Below are 13,498 nucleotides of genomic sequence, written 5' to 3' on the forward strand. Positions count from 1 at the left end.
AGCAGCAGCTGAGATTCAGCTGCAGCAATCACCAGGCAGCTACGGGTGCTGTGCAGGCTCAAACAAGACCAGCAAGTCTGGCAGGCTGGAAGATCCGGGCTGGGCTGAAGTCTGGAACGGGAAACAGCACACAGACAGTCCAATGCAGCCACCAGGTCTGGCCACCAGGGGGCAAGAGGAACACAAACCAAAACACAGGCAGAAAGCATACTGAAGCACAGAGAGGCTTAACACACAAAGGTGCAGTATAGTGGAGTAATCAGAGCCATGCTGGAAGCATCCAGCACACAGAGACAGAACTAACTCAGAAAGACCAGACAGAAGCCAGCTTAGAAGCTGACCACCAGAAATAAGGTAAGCCTGAGAGGCGTCACGACCACAGACGTGAAAGTACCTCCCCCTCAAGGCTGCCGTGTCCCCACGGGAGCACTCAGGTTTCCATGGGTAACAATAGTGGAACCTGCGGAGGAGCTTCAAAACATGACCAGGGGTAGCTGGGCTGGAGCTTGAACTCGGCTGGAACTGAAACTTGGCTTAGGCTCAGCATCTAGGCTGGAACTGCAACTTGGCCTGGACTCAGTAGCCTGGCTGGAGCTGAAACTCTGCTTGAACTCAAACTCGGCTTGAACTCAGCAGCTTGGCTAGAACTGGAACGCGGCTTGAACTCAGCAGCTTGGCTGGAGCTGAAACTCGGCTTGAACTCAGCAGCTTGGCTGGAGCTGAAACTCGGCTTGAACTCAGCAGCTTGGCTGGATCTGAAACTCGGCTTGAACTCAGCAGCTTGGTTGGAACTGAAACTCGGCTTGAACTCAGCAGCTTGGCTGGAGCTGGAACTCGTCTTGGACTCAGCAGCTTGGCTGGAGCTGGAACTCAGAGTGGGCTCAGCATCATCTTGGCTGGACTTCAAACTCGGCAAAGGCTCGGCTAGGAGTGCCACTTGAACAGGAATTGAAGGCTCAGAAGCGCCACTTGAACTGGACTCAGAGGCTTGACTGGAAGCAACACTCGGACTGGAATCGGAGGCTCAGTTCCAAGTGCGACTTGGCCTGGACGAGGCTTGAGTGGGAGCGCCACTTGACCTGGAATTGGAGGCTCGGTTCGAAGCACAGCAAATGTTTGTTTAGGTTTTTAATTCACTACTGTGACAAAACCTGATGCAATCAAAAACTAAGTCCAGAGCTAATGTTAGGGGGTAGCAACCAATGCAATTGCTAGGTGTTCCCAAGCCTGCCTTCCTCTAAAGTTTGTGTAGCTTAAAGGTAGGCTATGGGGACCCCCCCCCCCCCCCCACAGTTTCTGCACTTGGCTCTTGCATGTCTAGCATCAGTCCTGTTCATCACTAAACCAGAAATGAGATAACACCCTACACCAAGGGTATGACTAAAACCCCGTACCTTCAGAGTTGTCAAAAATGTATATGCTCTTAGCTTTATCAGTTTGACAGTTGAGAAAATGTAAGCCTCTCCTGAATATGTGAACTGCTTTGGTTGTACTACAGAAAAGTGGTATATCAAGAGTCTCATAAAAGTAAACATCTACAGTAATCAATAGCAAGACTTCTATGTTGTATACATTTGTAGTTGTATTGGCCACATTACACAAAAGTTACATTCAACACTGCTAACAACTTATCTTGAGCTACTAATGAAAAGAAGTGATGTAAATCTAAATATTAATGAGCAGGTAGCCCAAGAGCAGCCTTATTTTTCCTTGAAGAAAGATTTTCTTTAGACTTCTGAGAAAATTAACAGCTTGAAGTTTTGACACTAACTAGTCAAAGTACAGCCAGGTGCAAGAGAGTTGTTATGGTTAGAAGAAGTTAAACTTTGTTTTTGCTCTGATAGGCATTGCCTATCATCCAAATGTTGGGCTATTATCCATTTCACTTTTTTCAGGTAGTCTAGGATGCTATCAGTTCAAATTAGGTGCTGTTCGCTTTCCAGGCTACAGAGGTTATCAATAGAAATCAAACAAAATAAAACATGGAAAAGAAAATAAGATGATACCTTTTTTATTGGACACTAGTAAAAAAGGCCCATTTCTGACACAAATGAAACGGGCGCTAGCAAGGTTTTCCTCGGAGTGTGTATGTTTGGGAGAGTGTATGTGAGAGTGACTGTGAGTCAGAGTGAAAGTGTGAGTGTGTGTGTGTGTGAGAGAGAGAGTGAGTCTGGGTGTGAGTGTGTGTGTGAGAATGAGAGTGTGTGCAAGTGTGTATGTGAGACACAGTGTGAGAGAGTGTGTGTGTGTGTGTGTGCGAGAGAGAGAGTGTGTGTGAAACACAGATTCTCTGTGAGAGTGTGTGTATGAGACCAAGCGAGTGTGTGACTGACTGTATGGCACATAGAGAGTGAATGTGATACAGTGTGAGACAGAGTGTGTGAGAGTGAGAGTCAGAAAGACATTATATATGAGAGAGAGAGTGTGAGCCCTGCCCTCCCAATCCATGCCCATCTGTCCCCTGCCCCCTCCATTCATCCTTTTCCAGCAATTCCCCTCTCTCCCTGAGCCCTGCCCTCCCAATCCATGCCCATCCATGCTCCTCTGTCACCTGCCCCCTCCATTCATCCCTATCCAGCAATTCCCCTCTCTCCCTGAGCCCTGCCCTGCAATCCATATCCATCCATGCCCATCTGTCCCCTCCATTCATCCCTATCCAGCAGTTCCCCTCTCTCCCTGAGCCCTGCCCTCCCAATCCATGCCCATCCATGCTCCTCTGTCACCTGCCCCCTCCATTCATCCATATCCAGCACTTCCCCTCTCTCCCTGAGCCCTGCCCTGCAATCCATATCCATCCATGCCCATCTGTCCCCTCCATTCATCCCTATCCAGCAATTCCCCTCTCTCCCTGAGCCCTGCCCTCCCAATCCATGCCCATCCATGCTCCTCTGTCTCCTGCCCCATCCATTCATCCCTTTCCAGCAATTCCCCTCTCTCCCTGAGCCCTGCCCTCCCAATCCATGCTCATCCATGCTCCTCTGTCCCCTGCCCCCTCCATTCATCCTTTTCCAGCAATTCTCCTCTCTCCCTTCCATGACCCCTCCTCGCATCCATGCTCCTCTCTCTCCCATGTCCCAGCCTGGCCCGCCCTCTTCTCCCCCCCCTTCGCATCCATGCCCCCCCTTTGCATCCATGCTGTCGTTTCTCCCCTGCCCTCCCGCTCCCATTGTTCAACTTTACTGCCCACCCTCTTCTCTCCCCCCAACATCCCTTTTTTTTTTCTTTTTAAATTTACCTCCGTGGCAGTTCTGGCAGCGCAGCGTCAGGGAAGGAGGCGGCGCTCCCGACGTCTAGCGTTCCCTTCGCTGTGTTCCGCCTTCTTCTGACGTCATCCTTGACGTCAGAAGAAGGCGGAACATAGTGAAGGGAAGGCTAGAGACGTCGGGAGCGCCACCTCCTTCCCTGACGCTGCGCTTCCGCAACCGCCACCACGGAGGTAAATCTAATATAATAAAACGCACCGTGCGTGGGTGCGATCCGTTTGTTTGTTTTTTTTTCCGCCCTCGACGTCATGACGTTTGACGCGAGGGCGGGGCAGAGACAGCTGGCTGGCTTCACACCATGAATCCACGAACCCTACAGGTAGTGTTTGAGTGACTTCAGAACGTTCACGGTGCGTTTTATTATCTAATATAATAAAACGCACCCTCAACGTTCTGATGACAACGTTCTGAAGCCATCTGACGTCACTCCCAGGCTGAAGGGTTCGTGGTTTCGTGGTGTGAAGCCTTCAAGCCAGCCAGCCGTCTCTGCCCCGCCCTCGCGTCAAACGTCATGACGTCGAGGGCGGAAAAAAAACCCCAAACAAATCCGGCAGCGAAGCGTCAGGGAAGGAGGCGGCGCTCCCGACGTCTAGCCTTCCCTTCGCTGTGTTCCGCCTTCTTCTGACGTCAAGGATGACGTCAAAAGAAGGGGGAACACAGCGAAGGGAAAGCTAGATGTCGGGAGCGCCGCCTCCTTCCCTGACGCTTCGCTGCCGGAACCGCCACGGAGGTAAATTTAAAAAGAAGAAAAAAAAAAAAAAGGATGTTGGGGGGAGAGAAGAGGGTGGCCAGTAAAGTAGAACAATGGGAGCGGGAGGGCAGGGGAGAAACGACAGCATGGATGCGAAGGGGGGGGGGAGAAGAGGGCGGGCCAGGCTGGGACATGGGAGAGAGAGGAGCATGGATGCGAGGGGGGGGGTCATGGAAGGGAGAGAGGGGACTTGCTGGAAAAGGATGAATGGAGGCGGCAGGGGACAGAGGAGCATGGATGGGCATGGATTGGGAGGGCAGGGCTCAGGGAGAGAGGGGAATTGCTGGATAGGGATGAATGGAGGGAACAGATGGGCATGGATGGATATGGATTGCAGGGCAGGGCTCAGGGAGAGAGGGGAATTGCTGGATAGGGATGAATGGAGGGGCCAGGTGACAGAGGAGCATGGATGGGCATGGATTGGAATGGCAGGGCTCAGGGAGAGGGGAATTGCTGGATAGGGATGAATGGAGGGGACAGATGGGCATGGATGGATATGGATTGCAGGGCAGGGCTCAGGGAGAGGGGAATTGCTGGATAGGGATGAATGGAGGGGGCAGGTGACAGAGGAACATGGATGGGCATGGATTGGGAGGGCAGGGCTCAGGGAGAGAGAGGAATTGCTGGAAATGGATGAATGGAGGGGGCAGGGGACAGAGGAGCATGGATGGGCATGGATTGGGAGGGCAGGGCTCAGGGAGAGAGGGGAATTGCTGGATAGGGATGAATGGAGGGGGCAGGGGACAGATGGGCATGGATTGGGAGGGCAGGGCTCACACTCTCTCATATACAATGTCTTTCTGACTCTCACTCTCACACACTCTGTCTCACACTGTATCACATTCACTCTCTATGTGCCATACAGTCAGTCACACACTCGCTTGGTCTCATACACACACTCTCACAGAGAATCTGTGTTTCACACACACTCTCTCTCTCGCGCACACACACACACACACACACACACACACACACACACACACACACACACACACTCTCTCACACTGTGTCTCACATACACACTTGCACACACTCTCATTCTCACACACACACTCTCTCACAAACACACTCACACCCAGACTCACTCTCTCTCTCACACACTCACACTTTCACTCTGACTCTCAAACAGTCACTCTCACATACACTCTCCCAAACATACACACTCCGAGGAAAACCTTGCTAGCGCCCGTTACATTTGTGTCAGAAACGGGCCTTTTTTACTAGTATTAGATAACTTAATACATTTCTTGATTAGCTTTCGAAGGTTGCCCTTCTTCGTCAGATTGGAAATAAGCAAATAAGCAGGCTACAGAGGAAATTGGAGGGTCATGGGATAGGAGGAAAAGTCCTATTGTGGATTAAAAACTGGTTGAAGGATAGGAAACAGAGAGTAGGATTAAATGGGCAGTATTCACAATGGAGAAGGGTAGTTAGTGGGGTTCCTCAGGGGTCTGTGCTAGGACCGCTGTTTTTTAATATATTTATAAATGATTTAGAGATGGGAGTATCTAGCGAGGTAATTAAATTTGCTGATGACACAAAGTTATTCAAAGTCGTTAACTCGCAACAGGATTGTGAAAAATTACAGAAGGACCTTACGAGACTGGGAGACTGGGCGGCTAAATGACAGATGTTTAAGTGCAAGTGCAAGGTGATGCATGTGGGAAAAAAGAACCCGAATTATAGCTACGTAAATCAAGGTTCCACGTTAGAAGTTACATACCAAGAAAGGGATCTGGGTGTCGTCGTCGATAATACACTGAAACCTTCTGCTCAGTGTGCTGCTGCGGCTCGGAAAGTGAATAGAATGTTGGATATTATTAGGAAAGGTATGGAAAACAGGTGTGAGGATGTTAAAATGCTGTTATATCGCTCCATGGGGAGACCGCACCTTGAGTATTGTGTTCAATTCTGGTCGCCGCATCTCAAGAAAGATATAGTGGAATTGGAAAAGGTGCAGCGAAGGGCGACTAAAATGATAGCGGGGATGGGACGACTTCCCTATGAAGAAAGACTAAGGAGGCTAGGGCTTTTCAGCTTGGAGAAGAGACGGCTGAGGGGAGACATGATAGAGGTATATAAAACAATGAGTGGAGTGGAACAGGTGGATGTGAAGCGTCTGTTCACGCTTTCCAAAAATACTAGGACTGGGGGCATGAGATGAAACTACAGTGTAGTAAATTTAAAACAAATCGGAGAAATATTTTCTTCAGCCAACGCGTAATTAAACTCTGGAATTCGTTGCCGGAGAACGTGGTGAAGGTGGTTAGCTTGGCAGAGTTTAAAAAGGGGTTAGACAGTTTCCTAAAGGACAAGTCCATAAACCGCTACTAAATGGACTTGGGAAAAATCCACAATTCCAGGAATAACATGTATAGAATGTTTGTGCGTTTGGGAAGCTTGCCAGGTGCCCTTGGCCTGGATTGGCCGCTGTCGTGGACAGGATGCTGGGCTTGATGGACCCTTGGTCTTTTCCCAGTGTGGCATTACTTATGTACTTATGTAAGATGCATTTTTTGTAATAATTTTATTTATAACTTTTACAATTATAGTCAAGCAAAGCTTGTTTTGAAAAGCAATACATTTCACATATAGTTTAGTCAGGAATACAATATTATTAAAGCAACAGTTTTGAAATTTTTCGCTCAAGTCCACATATTTGGAGCAAGATATTAAGAAATGGAATATATATTAGGCAAAAATTTCGAGATTAAAGCAAACAAAAAGCTAACAGGTAACATTACTCAGTGTGAAATGTTATTCTCCCTTTAATGTTATTCTCCCTTTAATTTAACACTATTTAACACTATTTCTCAATTAAAGGGAGAATAACATTTTAAGCACCCCTATTTTGCCTTGATGCTTAACTGAGCTGGGTCAAAGAAACGCATTTTTTTTTACTCAGTAGAATTTTTGTCTGGAGAACATCTTTCTTATTTCTCATCAACAGAGACTGACAGTAGCACATTAGTATGACATTTTATGTATACAGAATTGTAAAACTTTTCCCGAAATAATCACATTTATAGAAGAAATGTAAAAAGAAAAAGACTTTTCTACATATATCTATCTGAGAGAACAAAACTCATGTAAAATTGCATGCAGGTGACATGCACCATCTGTGCCATGCTGAAACAGAATTTTTGGTGAGACTTTGATAAAACTCTTCCCTTACAAGAGGAGTTCAGACTTGTATTTCAAGCAGTATGAATTGAGCAGATGCCTGTCTCCCATGATATATATTGCCAATAGGGATTTACTGCAGCCGGCTGGTCTGGCAAAAGAATTATACTTGTATTTTTCTCTGTTGGGTATTTCAAGAGAAGGCTAATTTTATTGCTGAACTTAAACTTGCTCTAAAGATACTTGAATGATACAGATGAGTATCTCTAAATTATATATACATTTTATCTGTTATGTCAATCATTTTGAGGTCAGTAGATATCATTTGGAAGGTAATATCTTCTTTTCACAATACTGCAGAAATTTAGCACTTTTCAAGGACTTCTCTATTGGAGAACCTGTCTTACCACCTTACACTGCAGAATAATCTTGCTTAAGTTGCCTGAGGTGTCTTTAATATAGCATCCAGGGTTCACATTTGTTCAGCATTGTGGACAGTATTTGTGGTGCAGTGTCACCTATGTCTCATTCCAGAAGTATGATAAAATCTGCTAATTGAAAAACTTGCTTGGTAATATGTTGTCAGATTTCATAGTCAACATTAGTGGAGTCAGAATGCTTCGAAGATAGTAAAATTTGAGAGTTGCATTCAATTGCGAATGCTTGATTTTCATCTATGTCTCATTCCAAAAGTATACAAAATACAAAAAACAGGGTATCTGTATTCCAATATAGCTGTATCAACTGTTGTATTACACTCTACCAATCACAACTGTAAATTATTCAAAATCTTTATTTCAAATATTCCAAGATTCATATTAAAACCTAAAAAACTTTCATACTAGCATAATAATAAGTTGGGTCAATTGTAAGACAAAGGGTCCAGTCAAATATAAGAAGTATTTCTGCATTTTGAACAACTTTGGTGACAGGCAGTTGGTCACACCTTGATGGATTGGACGTCGGTAACAGTGTACATGGTGGAGACTCAGTCAGCAAATACATGTGTTTGATATATACAGCGTTTGGAACTATATGTTGTGGATTTCACAAGTTCTTCAGTCTTCAGGTGGACTCCCGTATGATTTGAGTATTTCAAATTGAGAACTGTTGATGGGCTGTTTTCCTGCGGCTGATCTTCATTTGACCATTGTCTTTAAGACTCAAGGACTACTGAAGGACTGTTGAGATAAGTTATAAAAAAAATTCTTTATTATGTTACCTGCGTTATTATGTATGTTATGATACAAGACATTGGATGTATGGTTACGTTAAGGACAATATGTTGTTATAATAAGTGTTGTGAGCTTGCTGAATGATTGAGTGTTAGTAGGTTTGATGAGATTTAAGTGATGATTAGGTGCTAGTATGAAAGTTTTTTAGGTTTTAATAGTATATGAATCTTGGAATAATAAAGGTTTTGAATAATTTATAGTTGTGATTGCTAGGGTTTTCCAAAAGTATGATAAAAATCTGCTAAATGAAAAGCATGCCTTGTAATATGTTGTCAAGATAATACTACTACTATTACTATTTAACATTTCTAAAGCGCTACTAGGGTTATGCAGTGCTGTACAATTTAACATAAAGGACAGTCCCTGCTCAAAGAGCTTACAATCTAAAGGACAAGTGAAAAGTCAGAGATGCATTCAGTTGTGAATGCTTGATTTTATTTATTTATTTACGTTTATTTACCTTCTTTTCAACTTGCAGTCGTAGAGGTTTACAATAATGAGAACCTAAAATGACATATATAAAACTATAGTATCTATCATCAGCTCCTATGTAAAAAGGAAAAATAATGTAAGTGGCGGAGGGGCTTCCGTGTTTCAATGACTCAGAGGGCTATGCTGAAGGGTTACCCATATCAGACAGGCCTCTGAGGAGAAACCAGACAAAGAGTGTCCCAAATTAGGGAGAGGGGAAAGATGGTGACCTGAAGCTCGTACACTCAACGGCCCAGCTGTCCTCTGAAGTTCAGTTTTTGTTCACTTGAAATTTCCTCTCTGCATTGCAGTTGCCTTAACAGAGGAAGGGGACAATGGGGGGTCAGCCGCCGATGACCAGCGTTTTGTCCCCTGTGCAGCAAGTGTGGGACCGCTGTATGACGAGCTGCCCATAGATGACTGGGTTGATGAGTCCTTTGATTAGCACCGACGAAGGAGCGTCGATGCTCTTGGACCTGGAAACAACTTCATCGCTCAAAAATCATTTAACCACCATGTCCAAAGGGGTGGAGGAGTGAGTCAGGAGTGTATGCTGAAACGGAAGTCGTTTACAGCTGAACCCGTGTCGGCGGTGCTACTCCTAAACCCTTAAGAGTTATCAGCTTGGAGTTTTTGGCTCCCGTGGAGGTTGCATTGAATGTCATCTGGAGGGTGCTCCAGGACCTGACGGTGGTAGAGAATGACTTTGCTTCAGATATAGTCTTGTTAATGAGCCACATGGATAATCTAATCGAATCATTTGAGAATATACAGCAAATGAAGTTCTACTGAAGTAGAAACGGTTAAGATTTGAAAATGATAATAAGACCAGAAAAAATTTGAACAAAATGAATATTGTTGTAGATGATTAATATCGAGATTGTTGTTTTCCCAGAGTTCCAGGTATGACTCCTAATGTTTTTTTTTCCTCTGAAATGATTCCTCTTAATATATTAATTCAAAAGGAGTGAAGCCTGTGAAACTGGGATTACTTTAATCAGCGGGAATTGGATTGGAGATTCAAGGGTTTGTATTGTTAAACAATTTCTGGTTTTAAAAGGGAAAAAAAATGAAATCAGGTGTATTACTTTCACTAATATTGGACAATAAGTATGTTTCCAATGAAATTGATGGACTATGCACTGTTATGGTCTTGAAGAAACCAACCAGATGATCAATGTGGAAAAATGATTTAGATAAATAATAACTGGGGCTAATCGGGTTAATACCACGTTTTCTTTGTTTGCTGTTGCTTAAATTGATCTCCTTGTCTTGTTTCACTCTCCCTATTTATTTTGTGGTCTAAGAAAGAGAAAGATTGTACAAAATCCATTTATCTTGTTGAGATTGTTTTCTTCAAATATTGTTTTAATGTACAATCATCTCTGTTTTACTGTTTTGCAAGTGATCCTTGTAAAATGAAAAAATTATAAATAAATGATTTAAAAAAAAAAAAAAGGAAAAATAATCCCTAACCATCTACTGCTATGTATGCTAAAATGTTGCGCCCATCAAATTATTGAAATGCTTCGCAAAAGAGGAATGCTGCTTGTTCTCACGATTGGGTGACGTCTACGGCAGCCCTAGGAACGGAAAATTTTCCTAGCAACAAAACGTTTACTAGAGCCTTTGACCGCACGGGCGCGGCCATCTTCCTACCCGTCGGGTGAGAGTCCCGCTTTAGTTCTTTTTTCTCCACGGTTAGAGAGTTGACTGCTTGCGGTCTCGCTCCGTTCGCCCTTCGCCCTGAAAGAGCCTTCGCTGATTTTTGAGTTTTCGTCTCCTTTTCTCTTGTTTTCTTTTCTTTTACGTTGTTCCTCTTAAATTAAAAAAAAAAGCAAAACCTTTATTTCTTAGCTTTGGTCCTTTTAAGTTTTCTTTCGCTTCCATCGCGGCCCTCTTAGGCTGCACGTACGCGTTTTTCTCATTTTTTGTGCCTTTATTTTTTGCACAATCGAGAATTTTGATTTCGCTGCCGCTATTTTTCCGTCCATGTCATCGAGGACACCCAGCGGCTTCAAGAACTGTTCTCTGTGCAACCGGGCGATCTCGGGTACTGACCCTCACGCGTGGTGTCTTCAGTGCCTTGGGCCTGACCATCGCCCAGACAAATGTAAGTTGTGTCTTAGCTTGAAAAAGCGGACACGGGCATCAAGACAAGCTCTTTAGGGATCGTCTTTTTGGAGCTTTGCCTGGTTCTTCGCCGTCGACATTAGTACCGCGGTCGTCGTCGTCGATATCGGCACCAGAGATGGCATCGACCTCGGGAGCGCAGTTAATGGCTGTTCGGAGACCACACGCTGGGAGCAGTGAGCCATAGAGTGGGACTCCACCTGCTTCGAAGACTCCTGCGCAGGCCCCATGGCACCGACCACTCTCGGACCCGACCCCGAGGAGGAGTGTGGATTCCACGTCCTCCTCGTTGGTACCGAGGAGTATCGATGACATGTATCGAGCGAAGGCGAAGAAAGTATTGTCATCGGTCTCCTAAGCACGGTACCGGGAGCTCCGGGGCATCGAAGGATTTGGCACCTGTGAAGCGCCAAAGCCGGGAGGATTGCTCACCCTCCATTTAGGAGGTGTTGGTCTTTGGGCAGCCCAGTACCGTCTCCTCGACCTCAACAGATTCTGGACCCGATTCCTGCACCGACCCCGCAGCCTTGCTCGACAGCGACTCTGGATGAGCGCATCTGAGCCATTCTTCCAGGTCTGCTGGAGGGGTTGCTGCATTAGCCTGTTCCGGTGCAGGGGGTGCTTGCACCCTCGGTACCGTCGATGGAAGCGGCAGCTGGCTCGAGGCATGTGGTGAGCTCCCGGACGCTGGTACTGCCTGCGGCATCGGCGTCGGCTGCCACCCAGGTTGACTCCCCATCGACATCAGTGGAGGGAGCTTCATCGCCGCTGGCATGGGAGTCGACTTCTCGGAAGCGCCATCGAGGACATGGTTCCTCAGTGTCGAGATGGGCCCGGTTTCGGACTGCAGTTAGGAAACTCTTTTCCGATACCGAGGAGGATGCCTCGTGGGATGAAGGAGAAGATCCCAGGTATTTCTCTTCTGAGGAGTCTTGTGGTCTTTTTTCTGATCCCACTTCTTCGCCAGAAAGAAAGCTTTCTCCTTCAGAGAGTCTTTCTTTCTCTTCATTTGTCCAGGAAATGTCTGTGGCTATTCCCTTCCCTGTGGTATCTGAGGATGAGCCCAGGACTGAGATGCTCGAGGTTCTTGACTATCCTTTGCCACCTAAGTAATCATCCACTGTTCCTTTGCACAGTGTCCTGAAAGAGACACTTCTAAGGAACTGGATGAAGCCATTAAGTAATCCCACCATTCCCAAAAGAGCTGAGTCCCAATATCAGATTCACAGAGAACCTTAGTTGATGAAGTCGCAGTTAACTCACGACTCTATGGTTGTGGATTCCGCTCTCAAGAGAGCCAGGAGGTCTAGAGATTTTGCCTCGGCGCCCCCTGTTCTAGAACCCTGGATTATTTTGGGAGGAAGGCCTATCAGTCCTCTATGCTCGTGTCCAAGATTCAGTCATACCAGCTCTACACGAGCATCCACATGCGGAATAATGTGAAGCAACTGGCGGACTTGGTCGACAAGCTCCCTCCGGGGCAGGCCAGACCTTTTCAGGAGGTGGTCAGGCAGCTGAAGGCGTGTCTTAAATTCCTGTCCAGGGGTGCTTACGATACTTTTGATGTTGGATCCAGAGCCGCTGCTCAGGGTATAGTGATACGCAGACTCTCATGGCTGCATGCCTCTGACCTGAACAATCGAGTCCAGCAGCGGATTGCGGATGTCCCTTGCTGGGGGGATAATATTTTTGGTGAGAAAGTCGAGCAGGTGGTCGATCAGCTCCACCAGTGGGAAACCGCTATGGACAATCTCTCCCACCGGGCGCCTTCAGCTTCTACCTCATCAGGTAGAAGATTTTTCTGGGGAAGGAGGAATGCTCCCTATGCCTACAAGAAGCGTAGGTACAATCCTCCTTCCCAACAGCCTTCTCAGGCTCAGCCCCAGCGCTCGTTCTCGTCAACAGCGTGCGCCCAAACAGGCCCTTCAGCTCGCCAGCAAAAGCAAGGGATGGGCTTTTGACTGGCTCCAGATAAGCATAGCTGCTATAAAAGTGTCTATGCTGGGTGATCTGCCGGTTGGGGGGGGGGGGGGGGTTAAAATTTTTTCACCAAAGGTGGCCTCTCATAACCTCAGACAGGTGGGTTCTCCAAATAGTCCAGCTCGGATATTCCTCAATTTGATCTCCAGACCTCCACATTGCCCACCAGGAGCTCAGTCCTTCAGCTTCCAGCACAGGCAGGTACTTGCAGAGGAACTCTCCGCTCTTCTCAGCGCCAATGTAGTCGAGCCCATTCCACCAGGGCAAGAAGGGCTGGGATTCTATTCCAGGTACTTCCTTGTGCAAAATAAAACAGGGGGTGATGCGTCCCATCCTAGTCCTAAGGGCCCTGAACAAATTCCTTGTCCGAGAAAAGTTCAGGATGGTTTCCCTGGGCACCCTTCTTCCCATGATTCAAGAAAACGATTGTGCTCTCTGGACTTTAAAGGATGCTTACACTCACATCCCGATACTTCCAGCTCACATTAAGTATCTTCAGTTCCGTCTGGGAGTGCAGCACTTCCAGTATTGTGTGCTGCCCT

At 46.3% G+C, this 13,498-nt stretch overlaps 1 protein-coding gene across 1 annotated transcript in view; it reads left to right on the plus strand.

The window, feature by feature from the left end:
• The window catches only part of USP34 (ubiquitin specific peptidase 34), a 1,418,841-nt gene that overhangs the window by 112,815 nt on the left and 1,292,528 nt on the right, over positions 1-13,498 (plus strand).

Source organism: Microcaecilia unicolor, chromosome 3 (genome assembly GCF_901765095.1).
Source record: "Microcaecilia unicolor chromosome 3, aMicUni1.1, whole genome shotgun sequence".
Taxonomy (NCBI): Eukaryota; Metazoa; Chordata; class Amphibia; order Gymnophiona; family Siphonopidae; genus Microcaecilia; species Microcaecilia unicolor.